The sequence below is a fragment of the Cetorhinus maximus genome, chromosome 23, assembly GCF_964194155.1.
Source record: "Cetorhinus maximus chromosome 23, sCetMax3.hap1.1, whole genome shotgun sequence".
Classification (NCBI taxonomy): Eukaryota; Metazoa; Chordata; class Chondrichthyes; order Lamniformes; family Cetorhinidae; genus Cetorhinus; species Cetorhinus maximus.
In genome coordinates, this window is record NC_135901.1 from 40786802 (window position 1) to 40810804 (window position 24003).

Genomic DNA, 24003 nt, shown 5'->3' on the forward strand with positions numbered 1-24003 from the left:
CTTCAAGGTCGGCATTCCTGGAAGAGAAGTGGCAGTGAATTAAATAAGATAAAAGCAAAAGACTGCAAAATACTTTTGCAAAAAAGCTAAACTCTGTTTGTCTCTCCAGAGACGCTGTCAGACCTGCTAAGTTTTTCCAGCATTTTCTGTTTTTGTTTCATGTTTTTAATTCAAGTGTAAAATTTGATTTGCTTCAGGTGACCTCGTCTCGCCCGTGGATGAGGTTTCCTGAAAAAGGTAAAGGCCGCTTGGTCTTTTCGCCCGCCCGCCAACCATTAGGTTCGATGGGCAGCGTAAATTTGAATTTAATTAACTTCTTAGTGGCCTTACAGGCTTCTTAATTGTTGGTGAAATATTGCGGGACTGCGCGATGACGTCGGGACGCTCACCCACCCAGCGTAATTTTCTGCCCCAGGAGCTCCTCCCACTTGTTGTTGGAGGTGAGGATGGAGGAGACGGGGGTGAGGAAGAACCCTTCAAAAGGAACTAACTTGTGTTTGAGAGATTAAAAACACTTGATACACGGTGAGTTTAACACAAAGCTGATTTATTTGACTTTTATCCAGGATATTGCTCCCGATATCTGACCTGGAGTTTATTAACATCAGCAGAAAGAGACTCCAATGAACATGGTTCAGTCCTGGATGTGATTTCACAACAACATCCAATCAGTGTAGTTACTTGTGAACTTGCTGGTGTCTCTGTAAATGGTATAAGCGAGTGAATCCCTTCCCACACCTGGAACAGGTGAACGGCCTCTCCCCAGTGTGAACTCGCTGGTGTCTCAGCAGATGGGATGACTGAGTGAATCCCTTCCCACACTCAGAGCAGGTGAACGGTCTCTCCCCAGTGTGAATTCGCTGGTGTACAGTGAGTTGAGATGATCGCCTGAACCCAGTCCCGCAGTGAGAGCACCTGAACGGTCTCTCGTCAGTGTGAACACATTGATGGGACATCAGTTCCCCGGAACTTTTATAGCATTTCCCGCAGTCTGGGCATTTAAAGGGTCGCTTGTCAGTGTGAACTCGCTGATGTCTCAGCAGGTTGAATGAGGTGGTGAATCCCTTCCCACACTCAGAGCAGGTGAACGGTCTCTCCCCAGTGTGAAACCGCTGGTGTTCAGTGAGTTGAGATGCTCGCCTGAACCCAGCCCCACAGTGAGAGCACCTGAAAGGTCTCTCATCAGTGTGAACATGCTGATGGGACATCAGTTCCCCGGAACATTTATAGCATTTTCCACACTCTGAGCATTGGAAAGGGCTCTCTCCAGTGTGCACTCGCTGGTGTATCAGTAGATTGGATGAGGTAATGAAGCCTTTCCCACACTGGGAGCAGGTGAACGGCCTCTCTCCAGTGTGAATTCGCTGGTGTACAGTGAGATGAGATGAACGTCTGAAGCCAGTCTCACAGTGAGAGCACCTGAACGATCTCTTATCAGTGTGAACACGTTGATGGCACATTAGTTCCTCAGAACTTTCACAGCACTTCCCACAGTCTGAGCATTTAAAAGGCCTCTTATCAGTGTGAACTCGCCGGTGTGTCTTCAGGCTGGATGACTGACTGAATCCTTTCCCACACTGGGAGCAGATGAATGGCCTCTCCCCAGTGTGACTGCGGCGATGAGTTTCCAGCTCAGATGAGAATCTGAATCCCATCCCACAATCCCCACATTTCCACGGTTTCTCCCCACTCTGAGCGGTGTCTTTTCCTTCCATGTTCAAAATCCGATGATATTCATGTTACGGTAAATTGGGCGACACCGTCAGATGCTGATGTGATGTTAAGTTTCAGTTTCCCGACTGCAAATCCTCCTCTTCCAAAAACCTGTGAAACTGATTTAAAACAGAAAAAAGGGAGTGAGAGAGAACCCACAAAAACACAAAGGCAGGTTGTGAAATTGAGCTGAATGAATCTGGGAATTTGTGGGGCTGGCACTAGGAAAAAGTGACCATGAAAACTGCTGGATTGTCATAAAAACCCAACTGGTTCACTAATGTCCTTCAGGGAAGGGAACCTGCCACCCAGTCTGGGCCTACACAAGACTCTGGCCCACAAGGGAGGAGAGGGAGAGAGAGGTGGGAGAGGCAGCGGGTGAAGGAATACCTACAACACAACAAGAACTTTGACAAAGTCTCCAGAAACCTCAACCTCCACCACCGAAAGGACCAGGGTAGCAGGTTATTTGTGAACACCATCACCTCCAAGATCCCCTCCAAGTCACACACTGTCCTGACTTGTCTGGATGAACAGAAATTTCCTCCATTTCAATATTGGGAAGACTGATGCCATTGTCTTCAGTCCCCACTACAAACTCCACTCCCTGACCACTGGCTCCATCCCTCTTCCTGACAATTGTCTGAGGCTGAATCAGACATTCATAGGGACATAGGAGCAGGAATAGGCCATTCAGACCGTTGAGCCTGCTCCAACATTCAATCTGATCAAAGTCCTTTCCCACACTCTCCATATATCCCTGTATGTAATTGCTCAACCTGTCATCCATTCCTTTGTTCCGTCTAGACTTAACTATCCGAACACACTTCCGGCCGGCCTCCCACATTCAGCCTCCCTGTAATCCAAAACTCTGCTTACTCACACCAAGCCTTGTTCACCCATCACCCCTGTATTAACCGACTTACAAAGCCTCTGGGTTAAGGAGCACCTCAATTTTAAATTTCACATCCTCGTTTTCAAATCCGTCCATGGTCTCTCCCTCCCTACCTCTGTAATCTCCTCCAGCCTCACAACCCTCCGAGATAACTGCACTTCTCTAATTCCGACCTGCTCAGTGTTCCTGATTTTAACTGCTCCACCCTTTTTGTCTCCCCCAGCAGCTGCCAAGGCCACAAGCTCTGGAATTTCCCCCCTAAACCTCTCTACCTCACTTTCCTCCTTTAAGATAATCCATAAAACCTACCTCTTTCAGTAAATTTTTGTGCATCTGCCCTGATATCTCTTCATGTGGCTCAGTGTCAAATGTTGCTTTCTAACACTCCTGTGAAACACCTTGGTACATTCTATTACACAACAGAATTAATTAATTACCATTTTAGTGTGGGCAGAATCTGATGGTCAACATAGACACAAAAGTGGAAGAGAGATGGACTATAGTGCAGGATAAACAACTCCTGAAAGATACTGTGGGAAGATAAAGCTGGGGAGCCAGCAGCACATGGTCAGGGGATGGGCAGCAGTGGAAACCTCATTTAGACACATTTGGCAGAAGGAACATTAAAATCCTAAACATAGTTAAAATACATCCATTATTAGAGACAGAGAAAGTTAGACAATGGCAGAGAGGTGATCAGGGAGAGCAGAGGATGAAACAGAGCAATAGATGGACATGGATTCAGATCCACAGTAAAGGAGTCACGCCAGCCCCAGAGCCATGAAATCTCTCATAGATAACAGAGGACAGCACTAAAAGCCCTAAACTGTTGATGAATAGTCAAAAATACTCAACTCTGAAATAATTACAGTTTTTAAATTTAAAATCTCCTGCTGGATCCCGCAGCTGGAAAGATATCAGAAGCACTGGAGTCAGAGAAAAATCTCCCAGTTGAGGAAATACCCGGGGAGCGTGGTGATGTCACCGTGTAATTGTTAACGTGTGATGATGTCACCGTGTAATTGTCCAGGTGTGATGATGTCATATCACGAACACAGAACATCTGGGTCTGTGCAAATCAGTGATCACCACACATTATGAAAGACGTGAGGGTCCTTGAGAAAGTGCAGAGGAGATTTACCAGGGTCAGGGATGAGGGATTTTAGTTGTAAGGTTAGTTTGGAGAAACTGGGTTTGTTTTCCTTGGAGTAAAGTGGATTGAGGGGAGATTTGATGGTGGTGTATAAGTTTATGATAGGTTGAGATAAGAAACATGAAGATGTTCACATTAAGTTTACGGACACAGACTTAAGATTTGAGGCAAGATCTATAGGGGGGATGTGAGGAAAAAACTTTACAGTGAGTAATTGAGTGATCAGGAACTCAGTGCTTGCACTCAGAGGCCGATAATATTCAGGTCCTGATGAATCGAGTGACTCTGTCAGATCTTGATGTGATGTTTGGTTGAATTTCCCATCTGCAAATCCTTCCCATAAAACATCCTGTAAAAGGAGATTATAAGAAAAATCTGTCACTGTCAGTCCAGGATAGAAATTGCGAAGAGACAAATATTTCCCTTGGTTTGAGTTTGCTGTGTGTAAATCCTCCCCTTTTAACCCCCTGTAAAAGGAGTTTCCAAAATCCATCCCTGTCAGTCCGGGATAGAAATGCACAACATTCTCTCCTCCTGCTACCTGGACCAGGATGGCCGCGCATGCGCCCTGCTGCACAGCCGCTCCCCCGGGCCGAGCAGAGGGAGAGGCCCAGCCATTTCCGGTCTGTTCGCTGCAAACGCGGCACCGGTAGTTTCTTATTAAGGGTCTGCGGCCTGTACCAAGTGTTTATGAAGCCTTCCAGCCCAATCCGCTGGCTCCATTCCTCCCGCCCACCCACGAACTCTATTTCTCTGCTGCAGTCGCCATTTGCTCACCAGCTCTCCCGCTCCGGTCTCAGGACAGCGCTGCGCATGCTCAGGTACGAGACCGCAATGCGTAGATGCCAATTACACTCCCCAATGCGCATGCGCAATGCCTTAGCGTTCTGGATAGGACACCTTCTGTCCCGCTCTGAATGCTGGGTGAAAGGTACGCCATTGGAGATCGATATTCTTGCATGTAAAATTATGTTTCATGTTCCGATGATGATCGGACGCTTACAGATAAAATTTGAAATTATTAATTCGATTAATAGAACAGTCAAAGTACACGGGCTTCCAAAGAAGTTCTGTCCTGGGTGTAATTACCAACAGAACAAGCCCCGGCAGTTAGAGGTGAATTCATTGAATTCTCAGCGGTCCGGGTGAAGAAGTGATTTTTCCTTCCATACACCGAGCATTTAAACTCTGCCTTGTCAGTCAGAACGTGACTGTTGCAAATTAAATCCTTTGAACTTTTGAAGTTGGATTGTTAACACGTGGCCAAACTGAGAAAATCCCTTCGCAGAGTTTTCTCCATCAGATGTGACTGCTGCTGTGTCAACTAATGAGGTGATCGAGGGAATCCATTTCCACATTCAGCTGGTGAATGATGTATTTGCAGTGTGACTTTACGCAGGATTGTCCAGCTCAGACTTGGATCTCTAATCCTTCTGGCAATGAGTTCCACAATCTACTCAAAGAAAAGAGAAAGGCGATGCTATAACTCTGAAATAAAAGGCAATATTTTGGAACTAAAACAACTCTGGTAGCATCTGTGGAGAGAGAAACATAGTTTTAATTTCAGGTCTGTGACTTTTCAGCAGAACTGTACTGAATCAGTGCACAGACCTGAAAACATAACTCTGGTGCACAATCCACAGAAATTCCCAAATATGCTGAGTATTTCCATCATTTTCTGCTTTTATCTCTGGTTAAAGACGTTGCCCCTGAATTGGATATTGGATTTATTGGTGACTAATTTACATTGATTCTTGTCTATCCGCAAGTGGAAACATCTTACAAACCCCTTTCCAAAATTAATGGCTTTGCTGAGGTCATCCCTCACCCTTTTCTCCACAGAAAGGCTTTTTAACCTGTTCAATCTCTTTTGAATGAGATAAATTTCCAATTTTAGCATAATTCCAGTAAACCTTTCTTGCATCTTCTCCTATGCTTCTAGATCCATCTAATTATATAAAGAGGGAGCTAATCTGAGACTTCAAACTCATCATTTCCCCCAAATGCCTGTATGTTGGTAGGATCAGTATTGCAGTGGGAGAGAGGACTATGGTTACAAGCTTTGATTTCCCAACCTCTCTTTCAGCCATTTTCCCACGAGCAGAATTTAAGATGAAATTAACACATCCAAAGAAAAGATTTAGAAAATGGCGTGTTACTTTTATATGTGACTAACTCACTCTTGCATTCTGTAAATCCAGCTCGGAGGTTTTGTGAATGGGATATCATCTACTGCGATTTCCTAAGCCCGTGCTTGGTGCAGTGGGAGATTTGGACCCTGTTGCAGTATCTGCATCCCAGAGAAGGGCAGTAACCCGCTGTTTGAAACGGCAATTGCCACTTTCCCCTGCTGGCTGTTGGAGAGCAAATAATTGCTGCTTTCTACTTTTCCCTGTCTCACTCGTTGCGGGGCTGAGGAAGAGCAAATAGTTGATGGGTTTGTTTGAATCCAATAACTTAATAGGTTTCTAATGGGTTAGATGTAAATACATGGGAGATGTAATTGTTTTCTAATTAGAAGCTAAATGGCAGAAGAGGGACAGATTCATAAATCAATGAAAGTAGCAACACTCCCGCTGAATCCTCAATCAGGTAAATGCAGCAACATGTAAATGGTGAGAAAATATTTAGTGATACAAGTGTTACCGAATCAATTTCATGAATATGTCTAACCAGCATTAGTAACCCCAGCACTGACAGAGTTCAATCAACACAACCGATAAATACTGAAAACTCACCTCTTCACAGGTGCTGCCTTGCCTGCCGAATATTAACAGAATCCTCCGGGATTATTTCACTATCATTTCACAAATGTAAACAGTTTCCGAAGAGACTACCAAAAATTGCTAATAGTGACTTTTTTGCAAGTCACCATAGCGGGGTATTGGGAAAAGTTTTCAATAAGCAATAATCACGCCTCAGTTAAACCTCATTGGCTACAATACTGCCACTGCGCAAAGCTAATGGAGTCTCCCCGGACAAGTGGTGGTCTAGCAAACGCAAACTATTCACATTTGTGGCGAGCAAAATGAATTGATTTCAGTGCATTGCACATTCTCGCCTGGGATTGAGTTTATCAATTATAACTTATTTTCTAAAATTATATCAGCAGATTGAAACATTATTTATCAGCCAGAATGTTGAAATGAGAAGGAAAGGCTTATGGGATGGGAGTATGCTATTCCTCCCTCTGATACCTTGTGAAGTGAAATGATGCCCTGTCTGCAGGGAGCACGTGTCCAAGCTCCCCAGAGGGTAGTTTAAATGGTTGTGTTAATCCGCTATAACATAACTAATAGTAACACCACTTTGAACGTTATTTATAAATAATAATTTTAGAAAACTCTGGACAAAGTAATGGCTCCTTATGCATTGTACCCAGTTCAGACTCAGTGAGGGGGAGTGGGAGCAGGGAGGAGAGAGTTTCCTGCTTCATGTTGACACATTGTACCCAGTTCAGACTCAGTGAGGGGCAGTGGGAGCAGGGAGAAGAGAGTTTTTTAATTCATGTTGACACATTGTACCCAGTTCAGGCTCAGTGAGGGGCAGTGGGAGCAGAGAGAAGATAGTTTTCTGCTTCATGTTGACACATTGTACCCAGTTCAGGCTCAGTGAGGAGGAGTGGGAGCAGGGAGGAGAGAGTTTTCTGCTTCATGTTGACACATTGTACCCAGTTAAGACTCAGTGAGGTGGAGTGGGAGCAGGGAGAAGAGAATTTTCTGCTTCATGTTGACACATTGTACCCAGTTCAGACTCAGTGAGGAGGGGTGGGAGCAGGGAGGAGAGAGTTTCCTGCTTCATGTTGACACATTGTACCCAGTTCAGACTCAGTGAGGAGCAGTGGGAGCAGGGAGAAGAGAGTTTTCTGCTTCATGTTGACACATTGTACCCAGTTCAGACTCAGTGAGGGGGAGTGGGAGCAGGGAGAAGAGAGTTTTCTGCTTCATGTTGACACATTGTACCCAGTTCAGACTCAGTGAGGGGGAGTGGGAGCAGGGAGAAGAGAGTTTTCTGCTTCATGTTGATACATTGTTGGGAACTGGACAGAGCAGTTCTGATGAATCATGCACCCCCAGCTGCTGATGCTGCTGAACATTTCCAGCTTTGTTTCTTTACTTTAAAATTTCAAGATGCATCTTCTGCAATTATTATTTTTACAGATCTGTATTTCAATTGATCCCAGCCTTGTTTTCAATTTGTGATTAGTAGTTTTTCAGTTTTGTGTATCCATGCACAGAATGTGAGACAGCATTTATTTCCAATCCCTACTTGCCCTTGAGAAGGTGGTAGTGAGCTGCCTTCTTGAACGGCTGCAGTCCTTGTGGTGTAGGTACACCCATAGTGTTGTAATTATGATACAACCTTTCAGAGCCAATAATTAAACTTGGCTCAAATATGTTAAGTGGAGAAATGAAAGCAATCTGTTACTTAAAAGGTACTGAAACATGATATTTATTCATGTGCTGATATAATACGCGTATATTTCATTGATTTTTTAACCTGTGTGTGCTGCTCCACCTGTGTTTTCCAACCCATCTTTTGAAGACTCCAGTCGAGCAAAGAAAGCAATCAAATTTAAATCAGCAACCTCGAACTTTATATTCACCCCCTTTCAGAATCAGGTGATTTTTTTTCTGCTAAGCAGACTTCATACAATCCAAAGAAAGACATTTTATTAAATGGCAGTGACTTCCATCCCATCTTAACTGGATATTCTTAATGATTGCACACATGTCTTCTGAACGCTGCGGCACATTTGTAACATTTAACTGTTAAACTCTGAGTTTAAGATCACTGCTCTAAATGTAGAAATCCAACTAAGATGATAGTTGTAACTGTTTGTAAATATCAGGCTCCAGGTCAGTAGCTGGAATTGTTATATTTTAGATTTTGTATGAGTAACACATTGTGACAATTGTTGTGTGATGTTTGACGTGTAACTTGTGGACGCTGGCTCCAATACTTTATACATAGTTGTAAAGTTAAATGCTGGTCTGTTTTATAATGATTGGTGCACTAACCACCTAGTGTTCGTTTTCTTATTTTGAATGCAAAGTTGGGGCTGTTTTCAGGATGAGCTGTCTTTCTAAAGCCGGGACATCTGTACGAGTAATCCAGAGGCCCAGGCTCATGCTCTGAGGACACAGGTTCAAATCCCATCACGGCAGCTGGTGGAATTTAAATTCAATTAATAAATCTGCAATCACAAGCAATGAGACCATCATCAGTTTTCGTAAAAACACATCTGATTACTCACGTCCTTTAGAGAAGGAAATTTGCCATCCTCACCTGGCCTGGCCTACATGTGACTGATAAATCACAATAAATAAGATAAGTAAAATAAATAAAATAAGAATAAGAAAAAATGCGCCAAGTAACTGATTTCGTGGTGGTAATTTAACATGGAATCACCATGGGTGATATTAATAATTAACACATTCCCATGACATCTCAGTTTACCAAAGTCTATCCAAATCCATGTGAATGATAAATGGGTTCTCACAATAGTGGGAGGTTAATTTATGAGTGAAGCTTCATCTACTGTACCCAATATTTCATGCTGCTATTTATCCATTGATGCGTTTTTGACATCCAAAAGTTTCAGAAATATTACCAAACAGAAACAGACTGTCACCTCCAACAAGTCTATGTTTAGATTCCCCAAAAGAATTAGTCCTAATCTCACAGACCCGCTAATCTGCCACGCTCTTTCTCCCCTTGTCATTCCATCACCTTTTTAACATGTTCTTCTATGTTGCCCTGGTCTCTGCTTCCATCACTGACTCTGTCACTACATTTCATAGTCTCCATGGGGAAAACAACTCATCCAGCTCAGGAATAGAGCCCAAGTGTTCAAGTATCTCTCCCTAGCTGTACTTCCACACACGAGGCAGAATGCCACTGACTGAGCTGGATCCTTTCTGTCCCCTCAGCTCCAATCCGACCGTGTGGAGCTGAACAACAACAATTTTCACTGATTGACATTTAATCCAATAAAACACCGCAAAGCACTTCACAGGAGCATTCCCAAAGTTTGATCGTGACCCACCCAGAAGGAGATATTAGGATGGGTGGCCAAGAACGTGGTAAAAGGGGTAGGTTTTAAGGAGCATCTTAAAGGAGTGGAGAGAGAGTGGTCAGAGGTGGAGAGTTTGAGGGAGTGAATTCTATCACTTGGAGCCTCGGCAGCTGAAAGTGAATGAAGGATGAAAGTGAGATGAGAGCTTAACAGTGAATTGACTCTAAGTTTCTGAAATGGTCTGATCCATTTTTCAGAAGTGAGTCAAATTGCGGAGTCACAGGAAAGTACAACAAAGGAGGAGATGGTTTGACCCACTGTGCCTACAAGAGCAGTGCAACCAGTCCTGCATCCGCACCCTTTCCCCACACAGAAGGGGGTTTGACCCACTGTGCCTACAAGAGCTGTGCAACCAGTCCCACATCCGCACCCTTTCCCCACACAGAAGGCGGCTTGACCCACTGTGCCTGCAAGAGCTGTGCAACCAGTCCCACATCTGCACCCTTTCCCCACACAGAAGGCGGCTTGACCCACTGTGTCTGCAAGGGCAGTGCAACCAGTCCCACTTCCCCACCCTTTCCCCACACAGAAGGCGGCTTGACCCACTGTGTCTGCAAGGGCAGTGCAACCAGTCCCACATCCCCACCCATTCCCCATACAGAAGACGGTTTGACCCACTGTGTCTGAAAGGGCTGTGCAACCAGTCCCACTTCCCCACCCATTCCCCACAATGCTGCAGATTTTCCTCCTTCTCGTCTTCCCTTTTTAAGGCTGCAATTCATTCTGTTTGCATCATTCCATTAGGCAGTGATTTCCAATAAATCACTTTCAATTTTAAAGAAAACATCTTATTGCCTCTGATACTTCGGATACTCATCTTAAATCGGTGCCATCTGGTTATCGACCCTTCATCCATTTGAAGCATTTTCTCTTTAATTTCTCTATCTGAACCTTTCATGATTTTAATCAGCTCCATCACAATTCCTGTTTTTCTTTCTCGGCTTTCAGAAAAACAACCTCAGGTTCTTCGGTCTATGAACTAAACTATACTTCCTCATTTCTGAATTTGAACGCGGGTTTGTATCGTCACAACCAAGTTTTCTCCATGTCCCATTTGGGGGAAAAAACAAGATATTTTTTAGCTGAAGAGTTAATGGATAACAGCAGCATTGGCAAATTTTAGGGAATATTTTCTGGCAGTTTATGTGTCATAAAAAAGCCTGGAACTGTGCAGCCTCAATATGCAAGGGTGTAAAAAGAGAACATAATATGGCTGTTCTCGATCTACCAACCTCTCATGCAATTCTTAAATGTAGTAACTAATGACACCACAGGAACATGTACCAAGGTGAGTTGCAAGATACCCTAAAGCTGGTATTAACAAGTTGAAGATTCAGATTGTAGCCACAATAATTGCAGTTGTCCTCATTCCGTTTCTGTTACTGATGGACAGCGATAGGATGCAAGGCACAAGGAATAAACTGACTAAAGGGATGATGCTGCGAGGCTAAATGTGGGTGGTAAAGGGATAAGTTTTTCTGCTTGATGTTCAATCCGGCAGAAATATCACTCCTGATCAAACAATCACAGCCACTATTTCAAAGCAGCACGCCAAACCGAGAAGTGTAACATTCTATAATTTTATATTTCCCAACAGCACGGTTGTTTTTTCACGCTCATTCTGCCATTTTATAAACCAATCCAGCAAAATATATTTTCTTACCTTGTATCCTGTTCGTTTGAAGTCAAGACATAGAGCAAATTCAATGTGTTTTCTTGTCATTTCTCGAATGAGATTTTGGAACCAGGCTAGTTGAAGGACACTTTTATCGGTGCCAGTCCTTCACTGTCTCTCACTGTTTAAACAGGCACTGTTATCATCAGCCTGTTATGTACCTTACATACGAAAATAAGAACTAGGAGCAGGAGTAGGCAATTCAGCCCCTCGAGCCTGCCCCGCCATTAAATACGATCATGCCTGATCTCATTTCGGCCTCAACTCCAATTTCCCGCCCTCTCCCCATAACCTTTCAACCTGTTACTAATTAAAAATCTGTCTACCTCCTCAAATTTATTCAGCGTCCCGGCATCCATTGCACTCTGAGGTAGTGAATTCCACAGATTCACGACCCTTTGAGAAAACTAATTCCTCCTCATCTCTGAGTTAAATCTACCACCCCTTTGCCTAAAACTATGGCCTCTCGTTCTAGAATGCCCCAAAAGGAGAAACATCCGCTCCACATCTAGTTTGTCTATCCCCTATAGCATCTTATATAACCTCAATTAGATCTTCTCTCATCAGTGATGAATTTCTGCTGTGTCACCTTGTCAGTTTCACAGGAGCTGCAGTGATGAGGTTGGTGGGTTTTGGAAATTGGAAGTTGTACATGAGCAGCTTGAACAGCGGGTCGAACAAGTGCCAGCTCAGATTGACAGAATCAATATAAATTGCTGTGAGGAAAAAGGTGGGATAATGGAATTCGTTAAGTTGCCCTCCCACAGAGCCGGCACGGACACGATGGGCCCAATGTACTCCTTCTCTGCTGTAGGCATCTATGATTTTATACTAACAACATCATCCTGTGCATAGGGCCAGCGATCATGGCCGAGTGGTTAAGGCGATGGAGCCCAAATCCACTGGGGTTTCCCACTTCTCATTATTCCTGGTTTTAACTCTGTGTCTACAGAGTTAATTATCGGATACATTGAATCAAATTGATTCAAACGCTCGGGAGTTTTCCAATTTCTGTTCATTCACGAAATTTGCAGTTGGAAATGGAGCAAATACGGAGCCAGGTTGGTGTGATGCTTGCTTTCTGGGTGTATGACTCTCCTTAGAGACAAACCCTTGTCCTCTGTCACTCTCTGTGTATATGTCTGTGTGTGTTCCTCTGTGTGTGTCAATGTGGTTCATCACCTCATTTTTACCATCCAAACATTATTCACCTTAGTTCTGCGGCTTCATATTAAGATGGTCCAGATGGAAAAAAAACAGAGCAGTTTTCAAAGATGCAAGAGGATATTTCTTTCTGCTTATTTTTGAGCGGAGAGTGTTCACCTGCTAAATGCTGCATTTAACAAAGCGGAGGATGATTGAAGTTGTCACATGATCTTATTAAGTAGCTGAGAATGCTCGAGGGGCCGAATGGCCTATTGCTGATCATAGGTTTGTATATTCTAATTCAGTGCCAATGCCGGTCAAGGTGATGGTTGTTTCTGCTCTGACTGTGGTTGAGTGGCCGAATGGACTGAGGTGCTGGTCGAGGTTCCTGTGATTTGGGCTCTACTCCCGCGGTTGTTAAACTTTCCGGTGGTTTGTTTTTGAGATGCTTCTAAAAAATCCTCTGCGCGGCCAAGGAACGGCTGATCTGTGTTGCATTTTGGTTTGGAGAATGGGGAGAGACAGTCTAAGTTGGGTTAATGGCAGGGACTGAAAGTCTTTTTTCTCTGTTACTCCCTGTATCCATTCTATTATTTTATACAAACAACATATCAATTTCACTAAGCAGTTGTTGCCAAATGATTTTAACTGACGGTCTGCAGAATTAATTATCGGTTAGTTGGAATAAAAACTATCCAAATACCCCCTGTTTCTTATTTATGTTATCAGCAAACATTCACTAAATTCGCAATTGGAAATGGAAGAGTAATTGACCACTCCTGATCAACCAATCACAACTGCTCTTTAACAGCAACACGCCAGGCCGAATGGCCTCTTTCTTTCCTGTAACTTTATATAACTTTATGTTCCCCAATGCCACGGATGCTCTTTCCCGGTTATTCTATCTTATTATAACCCATCTACCGAAATGTACTTTATTACCTTGTGTCCTGTCTTTCTGAAGTCAAGACCCGGAATGAATTCAGTGAGAAGTTTTCTTGTCATTTGCAGCAGGAGATTTGGAACCAGAACAGTTGAATGACAGTTTAAATAGTGCCAACCCTTCACTGCAGCTCATTGTGCTTTTGAGTGGAGATGATTTCTATTTGTTACAAAGTACAGGATGATCTGATTAACTAATGGAGCTGGCTCCAGATTCCCAATGTCAATTCCTACTCTGTTGCTTTTGTTCTATTTCAACACCAGTGAAGGAAATGATTAACAAACTTCAGGGATGTGGTACCGTGGCCGAGTGGTCTAAAGCGCTGGATTAAGGCTGTAGTCTCAATGGGGGTGTGGATTCGAATCCCATCGCTGCCAAATATTTAGCGGCCCCAGATGGACAAGCAGATATCACCTTAAATTGAGTGTGTGTTGTTGCATTCTGACAGGAAGAACGAGGAGACGAAATAAATATGGGTAAAGGCGGTATGTGGAATTATAGTTGCTGAGTTGCTCTTCCAGAGGGTCGGCAAGTGAACGACCGTCTGATGCATCCGTCTGTGACTTCACACAAACAGCAGTGATGTCAGAATCGGTCCTGTGTTCACGGCGGAGTGGATAAGGGGATGGGGCTGGAATCCTGTGGGGTCTCCTCACAGAGTTACAAATCCTACCGGCTCCAGTTCTCATCATTACTGATTTTGATAAGATGCCCGTGGAATTAATTATTGGATAAATGGCATCAAAAACAGACAAACACTCCCATGGTTTCTTCTTTCCGTTGGTCTGTGCGTGTGTAAATGTGGTTCAGTTCCCCAAGGGAATGGACACATTTTTAACAGAACAAACTTTATTCATATTAGTTGTGCAGCCTCAGGTCAAAAAATATCAGGGTGAAAGGTACAAGAGGAACTTTTCTCGTTCTCTGCGTGTCCCATTACAACAACAGCTTATATTTAGATAGCACCTTCAATGAAACCTCCAAAGATGGTTCAAAGGGCCATTCTATAACAGAGTCTGACACTGACACACATAAGGAGATGTTAGGCCAGAAGACCAAAAGCTTGGTAAGAGAGGTAGGTTTTAAGAAGAGTCTTAAAGGAGGAAAGTGTGGTGGAGGCGGAGAGGTTTAGAGAGGGAATTCCAGGGCCTCGTTAAATGAAACCATGGTCACCAGTGATGGAGCGATTTTGATTGGGAATGTACAAGAGGCCAGAATTAAAGGAGCACAGATATCTCAGAGGCTTGTGGGGTTCGAGGAGATCACAGAGATAGAGAGGGGCGAGAACAAGGAGGGAATTGAACACAAGGATAAGAAATTTTGAAGTAGATACATTATTTGACCGGGAGCCAATGTCAGTCAGCGAGCAGAAGGGTGAGAGGGGAATGGGACTTGCTGTGAGTGAAGACACGGGCAGCAGTTTTGGGTGACCTCAATTTACAGAGGGGAGAATGTCCACTTACATTCCAGAACTGATATTCTGCTGGATCAGCACTGCCCTGTTTCCAAGACCAATATTGTTCCTTTATAAAGTGCCGTTCCCAGAACTATACACAGTTCTCCAGGTGTGATCTAACCAGGGCTTTGTATAGCTGTAACAAAACTTTCCCTCTTTTCTATAACAGCCTCTGTCACAGGTTGTACAGCAAGAGGAATAGATTGTATATATCGACTGAGAAAAATGAGGAGATGCTTGATCAGAATGACCTTCTTTCAAATATTCAATAAGAAATCAATTGCATAAATAAATATTTCTTTTTATTCTGAAGACAACATATGAATCCCCAGTTCAACTCTCCGTGTCACTGGGTCAGGGAAACTTTGTTAATTTTCACACACTGTGCATGGACGCTGCAGAAGCTCCTGTACCTCTTTCAATATTGGTTTTCTTAACTCAGAGTTTTCAAAAGGGGATTGGACAATTATTTGAAATGGAAAATAAAAATCTGCAGGGTTATGAAGGAAGAGAATGATATTGGAACTAAGTGGCTCTTTGAAGAAAGCACACACCCGATGGGTCGAATGGCCTCCAAATGAGCTGTGACAATTTACAGTTAGATCAATTTCTCTGCAGCATTCCAAAATGTCCCATCCCAGTTCTATTCCTGTAAAACAGGATCTTGCAGTGCAGCATGTCTACACAGTTTGAAATTCAATACAAGTCCCTTTGGCTTTTTCTCACAAATCTTTTCTGTGGTGTAGTGACCTAGCCAGCGATGCCCACATCCCATAAATGAATAAAGAAACAAATAGTGATTATCACATTCTCTTCACATGTGCACGGTCACCAGCTCGAAAACTGGCAAAAATATTATCAAAACTGAATCATCTAATTGTGAGAAGCTGCACAATTCCCGCTTGTTGGCAAACAATAGCTGAATACATTATCTCACAGCCATGTGACATTGGCACTTCCCCAGGCTTTGAATAATTTTCTCCAAAAGGCACGGTTATGAGAAAGAGACAATAAATGAGATGAATTGCAGTGAGATAGTTCACACATGTGTGAAGTGCTGAATGACCTGCAGATGTGCTCTGTCATCTTATGATTCTTATGTCAGATCAATTTCTCTGCCGCATGGTTATGTTTTTCAGCTGAATTGTACTTCTGCAAAACAGGGTTTGGAAGTGCAGTAAGACTGCACAGTTTGATATTCTAAGTCAGTCCCTGTGGTTCTGCCCATTGTTTCTGTAGTGTAGTGGTTATCTCAATGCAAGGGAAAAACATTATCTCCCAGTTGTGTGGAGAAGTTGTATCGCTCCCATTCCTGTTTGTTGTTGAATGTGAACTGAATGCAGGATCTTGCAGCCACATTAGATTCGTTCTTCGCCATTTCTGAAGGTAACATTCAGCAAAATAAGAAGATGTTTCCGCTGGCAGCGGGTGTTTGGAGAGTGTGGGGTTGGAATATCGTTACCTTTTCCTCTCTCACTCACCGTAGAGTTGAGGAAGAGCGATTAACTGATGGGTTTGTTTCAATCCAATAGCCTCCTCGATTTCTATTGATTTAGATGGGGGTACGTGATCATTCATATTCTTTGTTATATCTGAAATGAATATCCATAAACAAAGCTTGGTGTGGGAACTCAATGGGCGACAGCCGAGTTTTCAATGTCGGGATGGGGGATTTTTTTGTGGTTTCAGGGCCCCAGAACAAACCAGAGCGTTAATGAGTGATGATGGGGAGAAAACAGTGGCAGCTTCGTCCCTGGGTGGTCTAGAGCCACCAACCTTTCGGTTAACAGCCGAACGCGGTGAACAATTGCGCCACAGAGACTTAATAGAGGTACTTGCACTCTGTAAAATATCCCAAACCAATGGCTGAGCGAGTGAAAGTTTCAGATTGCCGTGACTGCAATGACAATTATTCCCTATCAGTTTTACTCTTCCCAAATAAAGGGTGCGACATTCATTGTAGATGCATGGAAACATTCTGATCCCACCCATTGCAGACACATCCATGTCACCGGGAACCAACTCTCCTACAACCGGTGCCATCTCCCTTCAAGTCTCTCTGTGTTTGTCTGTTACCAAGTATTCTGATTGTCCCGAAGCCGATAATTCTAAAGGGGTTTCTCTGTTACACAGCGAGTGGTTAGGATCTGGAATGCACCAACTGAGAGTGTGGGGGGGAGGCAGATTCAATCGCGGATTTCAAAAGAGAATTGGTCAAAAGATGCAGGTTTCAGGGGAAAGGTGGTGGAGTGGGACCGGGTGAGTTAGTTTCCACAAGAGTAAGAGGTCTCCCTTTTCCGACACAGTTTAGGAGATTTTCTTTTCTCAGAGGGTCATTAGCCCGTGGACTTATTTTCATCAGAGGTTTGGTCATTGAATTGTCTCGAGGCTGAATTAGACAGATTTTTGACAGATAAAGGAGTCAAAGGTTATGGGGCGCAGACAGGAAAGTGGAGTTGAGACCACAACCAGATCAGCCATGACCTTAATGAATGGTGAAGCAGGGTCAAAGGGCTGAATGGCCTTCTTCTGCCCCTGAGTCCTTTGTTCCTATGACCCGGGCCGAATGGCCTCCATCTGTGTGTAGCCTTAGCTCTGATTCTCTAACACTATGAGGCGCTCGAGGTGCAAAATGGTCAATCCCATCTCCTGTTTGTTATGTTCTAATTTGAAGCCGTTACCACCCAAGGCAATGTTAGTTTACCTTTGACAGTGGCAGCGTGGCCGGCTGGGTTAAGGTGTTTTGTTTGGGCTCTGTTCTCTTCGTGGGATCGAATCAAAGCTTCAGTCGATTTGTTCATTCAGTCACTTCACCTGAGCATAGGCTCACGGCCGTCGATGTATTAAGACCTTCATCTTGGCAGGAAGAACAAGGAGACACAGTATGAATTGCAGGGTGACTGGGAATATGTGGGGGCAAATGCCTTCTTTCTCTGTTATAAACCTGTGATTTCATATGAACAAGATTAAAATTGATGCAGTTCTGTAATCATGGATGAGTGGTTAAGACAATAGGTGTGAAATCTATTAGACTCTCCCCATGTAGGTTTGAATACTGCCGACCTCGCTGCCTGCTGCTCCTGACTTTAGGTGAATCCAGAATTAAAATTAATTATTGGTGAAATGGAATAAAAACCTTCCAAACACTCCTGTGTGTTTCTCCTGCTTCTATTCCGCGTTTCTTCATTTCAGTTCATCTGCAAGTGTTCACCAAATCCGCAGTTTGAAAGGGAACAATAATTGGACAAGTTGGTGACATCCTTATCTCTGGGTGTGTGTGGCTCCTTAGGCCTCTGTCACTCTCGGTGTATATGTCTGTGTGTGTTCCTCTGTGTGTGTCAATGTGGTTCAGTTCCCTAAGGGGATGAACACTTTTTTACCATCGCAAACTTCATTCACATTAGTTGTGCAACTTCATGTTAGAATGTTATTGTCCCCCACCTTTTCCCCGGAGAACTGCATTTTCTGTACAATTCTCTTTTGAAATCCACTATTGAATCTGTCTCCCTCTCAGGCCGTGCATTCCAGATCCTAACCACTCACTCTGTAACACAGAAGCCCCTTCAGAATTGTACACTTTATGTGATGTTGCCTCTCCTCATTCTTCCGACCAACATGAATAACTTCACACTTCCATGCATTAAGTTTCAGGTTCGTTTTAACAGTTCATACGAGGAATCCCTGTGCATTATGACAGTTCACACAGCGGTAAGAAAAACAGTTTTCCCCTGATCAGGAGTTGAGCCTCGGCTGTGGCGGGCAAAGCACCAAATCCGAAGCATGAAATTCTCTGACTTCTAGTGAAGGGGAGGGTCATTTTCACTCAGAAACCAGCAGCTGTGATATTAACAAAGCAAAATGGAGAAAGACTCAGTTTGAGCGGTGACACTGCCGGAGGGATAGAGAGCTGGGGATCACCCATGAAAGCAGCAAAGCTTTAAAAAAACGGCAGCACCCAGCGTGGGGCTCGAACCCATGACCCTGAGATTAAGAGTCGCATGCTCTACTGACTGACCTAGTTGGGCATGGGCACACTTTGCTTCCTATATGAAAATTGAGGGCGATCAATGTTGCTTCCTCCCTGGAGCCTCAGCTTGTTCTCAATTTCAAAGTGTGGAAGGTGATCGACCTACAAAAGCCCCAAGGTTGCAATGCATTCCTCTTAATCACCAATAACATCAGTGACACCTTCCACTTCTTAGCTGTACCTCCGTACAAACATTGCAAACTCCTCTCGCATTGTTCATCCTGATATTTTTCTCTTTGACATTTTAATAAGCTGCAGAATTAATGTGAATCAAGTTTATGAAGTGAATATGTGTCCATCCCCTCGGGGAGCTGAACCGCATTGACACACACAGAGGAACACACACAGACACATACACCGAGAATGACAGAGGCCTAAGGAGAGACAAACACCCAGAAAGCAAGGATGTCACCAACTTGGCCAATTATTGTTCCATTTTAGGATCCAAATGTAGTGAATGTTTTGCAGATGAAATGAAGTTAGAAACACGGGGTTGTTTGGGTGGTTTTCTTTTTCATTTGACTGATAATTTATTCTGCAAACAGTTTGTGTCAATCAGGAGTGAGAAGAAGGGGAATTGGCAGGATTCGAACCACGTGGAAAAGTGCCTGAACCACTCGGCCAGGACAACTGGGTAAAGGCTGCATGTTGTTTGTTTAAAATAATAGAATAAATACAGGGAGTTCCAGTGAAAGAAGGTCTTCCGGTCCGTGCCATTGCCCCACCTTTTCCCAGTCTCCCTGGGATTTACACTGTCTCTCCTCATTCTTTCAACTGAACTACAACACTGCACAGCTCAGCTGCCCCTTCACCGCACGGAGAATTACTTGGAAGCGCCTCAAATAACAAAGCACCAGAAAGTTTGGCAGTGGTGGGAGTGAAGTCCAAATCACCAGAGAGATCGAAACCTGAACCAGAGGCTGAGCCTGCTTGGCCTCACTACCACATTCAGATTAGACACAAACATTGTCTTCACCAACATTGACACTGAATTAGAATATAAAAAATAATGTTCAGGAATTGGCCATTCGGCCCCTCGAGTGTCCTCAGCTACTTAATAAGATCATGTGAAAACTTCAATCATCTTCCACTTTGTAACAGCCGGACATTTAGTTACAGAACAGTCTCCACTCAAAGAAAAGAGAGAAATGTCCTCTTGCATCTTGTGGAAGAATAAAATACATCTACAGGACAACTAAGGGTTAAACAGTTAAAACCATAGTGGAATACTACAGCACAGTTCCCTCTTTTGTTCTAGCAGGCACACCTGCAGCTGCCAGCTAATTAAGCAGGAAAGGAGAAAAGGAGTATCATAAACAAGCTTCCTAGAATCCTTGAGACAAGGCTAGGATGTCTGCCCCCAACACAAAGAGACAGGATCAAGCAATGGTCATCTGTTCTCTAGAGGGTACACCCCCTAGCACTAAAGATAAGGTCAAGCATGGTTATCTATTCTCTGTCTCACTTTTTTATTACCAGATGGGCTTCCCCCAATATCCTGTATAGTCATAAATTAGAATAGACTAATTGTGTGTTGCACGCCAAAGACAATGATTCTCAATGTAATTAATTATTGAAGGTTAGACAGTTTTATCACCTTCAAGCTCTTTGATATGTACGACTTTTACTATAAATATGTGTGTACTCTGATGCTTCCTCAGAGTGCCGGCTAGCTCCATTGTATGCTGCTGGGCTCTCTATGATATCATGATTCAATAAAGACTTCCGAGACAAACCTCCTGGGTCTGAGTGTTCACTCCGTTTTCTGCGACAAATTGGCGACGAGGATGGGATCCGACTGAAGTCCAGTAACCTCTTATATTGGAGAGGTGATTGAAATCCTGGGCCGTCGGATCTCTAAAAAAAGAACCCTCGCGGAGAAAGGGAGGAACAACTCTCCTAAGTTGGGGAGAGTACGAACTGCAACCTAGCTGAAAGGGGGAGTGCGAGTAAAAGGGTAGCTACCGACCAAAGAGACTTAAGTGACCCAAAGAATCGGAGGACTTGTTAAGGAACTCTTAAACACCGGTGAGCGCATAGGGTAGGAAACGCGCCGCGCTGTTAATTGTGTTTTCTTTTCAGAAAAATGGGAGGTCGCAACAGCAGAGCGGGCTCTGCCACTCACCCCGCTTCACAAAGTACTAAGAACAAACTGAAACCGGCGAAACTGGAGCTTAAAACAGGAACTTTGAAGATGGGCAAGAAAACGGAATGAAAAATGGATGGAGGTAAAAAAATAGTAGTAGTATACCCAGGGTTTCGAGTCCCATGGAGGTGAAAAGTAAGTAATTTCTGTGTTTTGTTTTGTGTATATTATTAAGTAAAATGGGAAATATGACATCAAAGAAACCCCAGGTTCCCCCTTTGAAGGGAACCCCAAATGCTTATATGCATGTCCATTACGGTCCTGAAATTGTCCAATATGTTTCTGATTGGGTTAAATGGACTCAAAGTAAAGGAGAGAGCTTCCCACCAGCTGGAACTTTTAATCGGGACAGATTTGAGCGCTTATATGTTTTAAGGGAGGTAGATAGTCCGCTACTGAATTTTCTGTAACTTAAAAAAAAGAATGAATTGATCTAAGTTACAAGAGCTGTTTGTGCTGAAGAGAGAGAGAGAGAGAGAGAGAGGGAGGGTACCCCTAGGGGGTTAATGAGCAATTTGCAAGCAGCAGCAGAGAAAATGTGAGCTTTCGTCAGTTTGAAGGTCCCTATAGGTAGAGCCTTCAAGATCCCTTTATTCCCCCCACTGCTACTCGAAGATTCGTTTAGAGTTAAGTTCAATATTATAGGAGTATCGATACATACCTTTATCTATGTGTTTGTTTGTGTGCAATGAAGCATTTGTATGTGAGCTTTAATGTGTTTTCTTCCCTGAATTGTCTTGTGTGTGTAGTTGAGCACTTTAGAGTCGAAAGCCCCATATTATATTAAAGGAAAAGTTTATTCAAAAATTCCAAAGTTTTGAGTATAAGGTTTGAGTTGAGATTTCTGGCAAAAATCGTAATTTGAAGGGAGTGTAAAGATAAAACAGGGCTTGCCTTTATCTCATCCTTGAGATGAACCAACCCTTGTAACACCCCCTCGCAGACTAGTAGGGAATAACCCTCATCATCAGCTTCCAAGCTGATTGGGATTAATACATACGAGTACGTATTCTAAAATTCTGAGAAAAAGAAATTACTTGAAATTCAGAAGGATTCTAGGAAAATGAAAAGACGTAAACACAAGGTCTAGATGGTTCCAATGGATAAAAAGGGGTTTCTCAAGAAGAGATGAATTAAATATTAAAGGAAATCTGCTTTCCAAAAGCACTGGAATTTGAATTTGGGACAATCTTGAGATGTAAAGTGCAGTGTAATTTAACAGGTTACTTTTGAACCACTAGGATGCTATCTAAGATAAAGAATGTGTCGATAAATATACTTAAATTATAACTTGGATACAAATCATTACACATGAAAAAGAAGTTGTTTTAATTTTGATAGTGTAAATTACAGTTCTTACAAAGTTTAAAAATTTGAGGTTTGGTTCTTGATAAAGTTCTCAAAAGGGAATTTTCATTTTAAAAGGTCTGACAACAATTGGCACTAATTCAAATGCTGCAAGCTTTTGTGTTTGTAAGTCTGTTCCCAAAATATGAAGCTAAGCTCAAGACCTTGGCAAAGTTTGGCAGAAATCCAATTTGTGGCCGAGTTAATGAATCTGGGATAATTCTAAAAGAAAAGGGTCAGACACAATTTAGTGGGTTTCTTTTAAGACAATAAAATCTTTGAGAAGAAGAAAAGGAAGCAAAACATTTCAATACCTGATTTCTGTTTTTAAAACTGTTATGAGAATATTTTAAAGTCTCTCCAGGCAACCTGAACAAGATAAGATGGGAGCTGTTGCAAGTGTAATATGGTATGAGGCAAGTAGGAGAATGAGTCAGGGAAAGAGGACATAATGTACAAACTGTTATAAGGGAAATGAATTTGATAATCTGGCCATCAACTGAGGCATTGGAACTGCATAGGGGGAGATAAGCAAAGATCTAGAGACAGAGATCCCCGTTGAAATGGAATAGTTAATATGGCCTAAAGAGTAAGGAAACATTTTAAACAATCAAGACAATAGAGAAACTGAACTCCAGAGAACCTTGGGATGATCATGGTCAGGAAAGAAAACTTAGAGGTAAAACTATGAGGAATCTGTAGTTCAGGAATTGAAATGTAAGGAGAAATAGTACTTAACAACAATTTACCACAAGATGGAAACAGGTAAAGGGAAAGCTGGAAAAAGGCTAAATAGATGTATTACTGACTATATTAATGTGCCTGTGAGCTACAAAAAGTAAAACCATAGGATTAACACCTTGATGACAGGCAGAATTAAGCGGTTCCCAGAGAGAACCATCACTGGAAGTGAAAATACTGAGCCATTGAAAGATAGGATAAGAAGGTGCATTGTAGAGTTGTTTCAGGAATTGAGGTCTGACATGAGACAGCAGGAGAGAGTAAACTGGAAGGAGTAGGGGTGCCTACCCAGATGGATTCAAAACAGGGAACTCATTTCACAGGGAGAGTCATTAAAGAATTGTGTAATTTTATGAAGATTAAACAGAAATTCCATATTCCTGACCACCCCCAGAGTCCAGGGATGGTGGAAAGGATGAACTGAACTTTAAAAAAAACATCAGTCAAGAGACAGGGAACAGCCCAATATTCCAATGCACTGTGGGTACCCCAAGCAAGACCGACAGGTTCACCCCATTTGAAATGATAACAGGTAAGGGCCATGCAATTACCTGAAGGTATTATAGTAGGAGGTGTAGGGCCACTGAAAGGAAAAATACAGGACAATGTAAGGGAATTAAGTAGGCAATTACATGAGTTGATAGAGGAAGTCAGAGACCGACAGGTGATTAAGGATATGGAA

At 43.0% G+C, this 24003-nt stretch overlaps 1 protein-coding gene and 1 non-coding gene across 2 annotated transcripts in view; one reads left to right on the top strand and one right to left on the bottom strand.

Annotated features, from left to right (window-relative positions):
• The window catches only part of LOC144697994 (uncharacterized), a 373983-nt gene that overhangs the window by 331036 nt on the left and 18944 nt on the right, over window positions 1-24003 (top strand). The gene's annotated exons all lie outside the window — the stretch shown is intronic.
• Window positions 6583-6723, bottom strand: LOC144698593 (U4 spliceosomal RNA). The gene has a single exon (XR_013580537.1). It is a non-coding gene; the product is annotated as a U4 spliceosomal RNA (small nuclear RNA).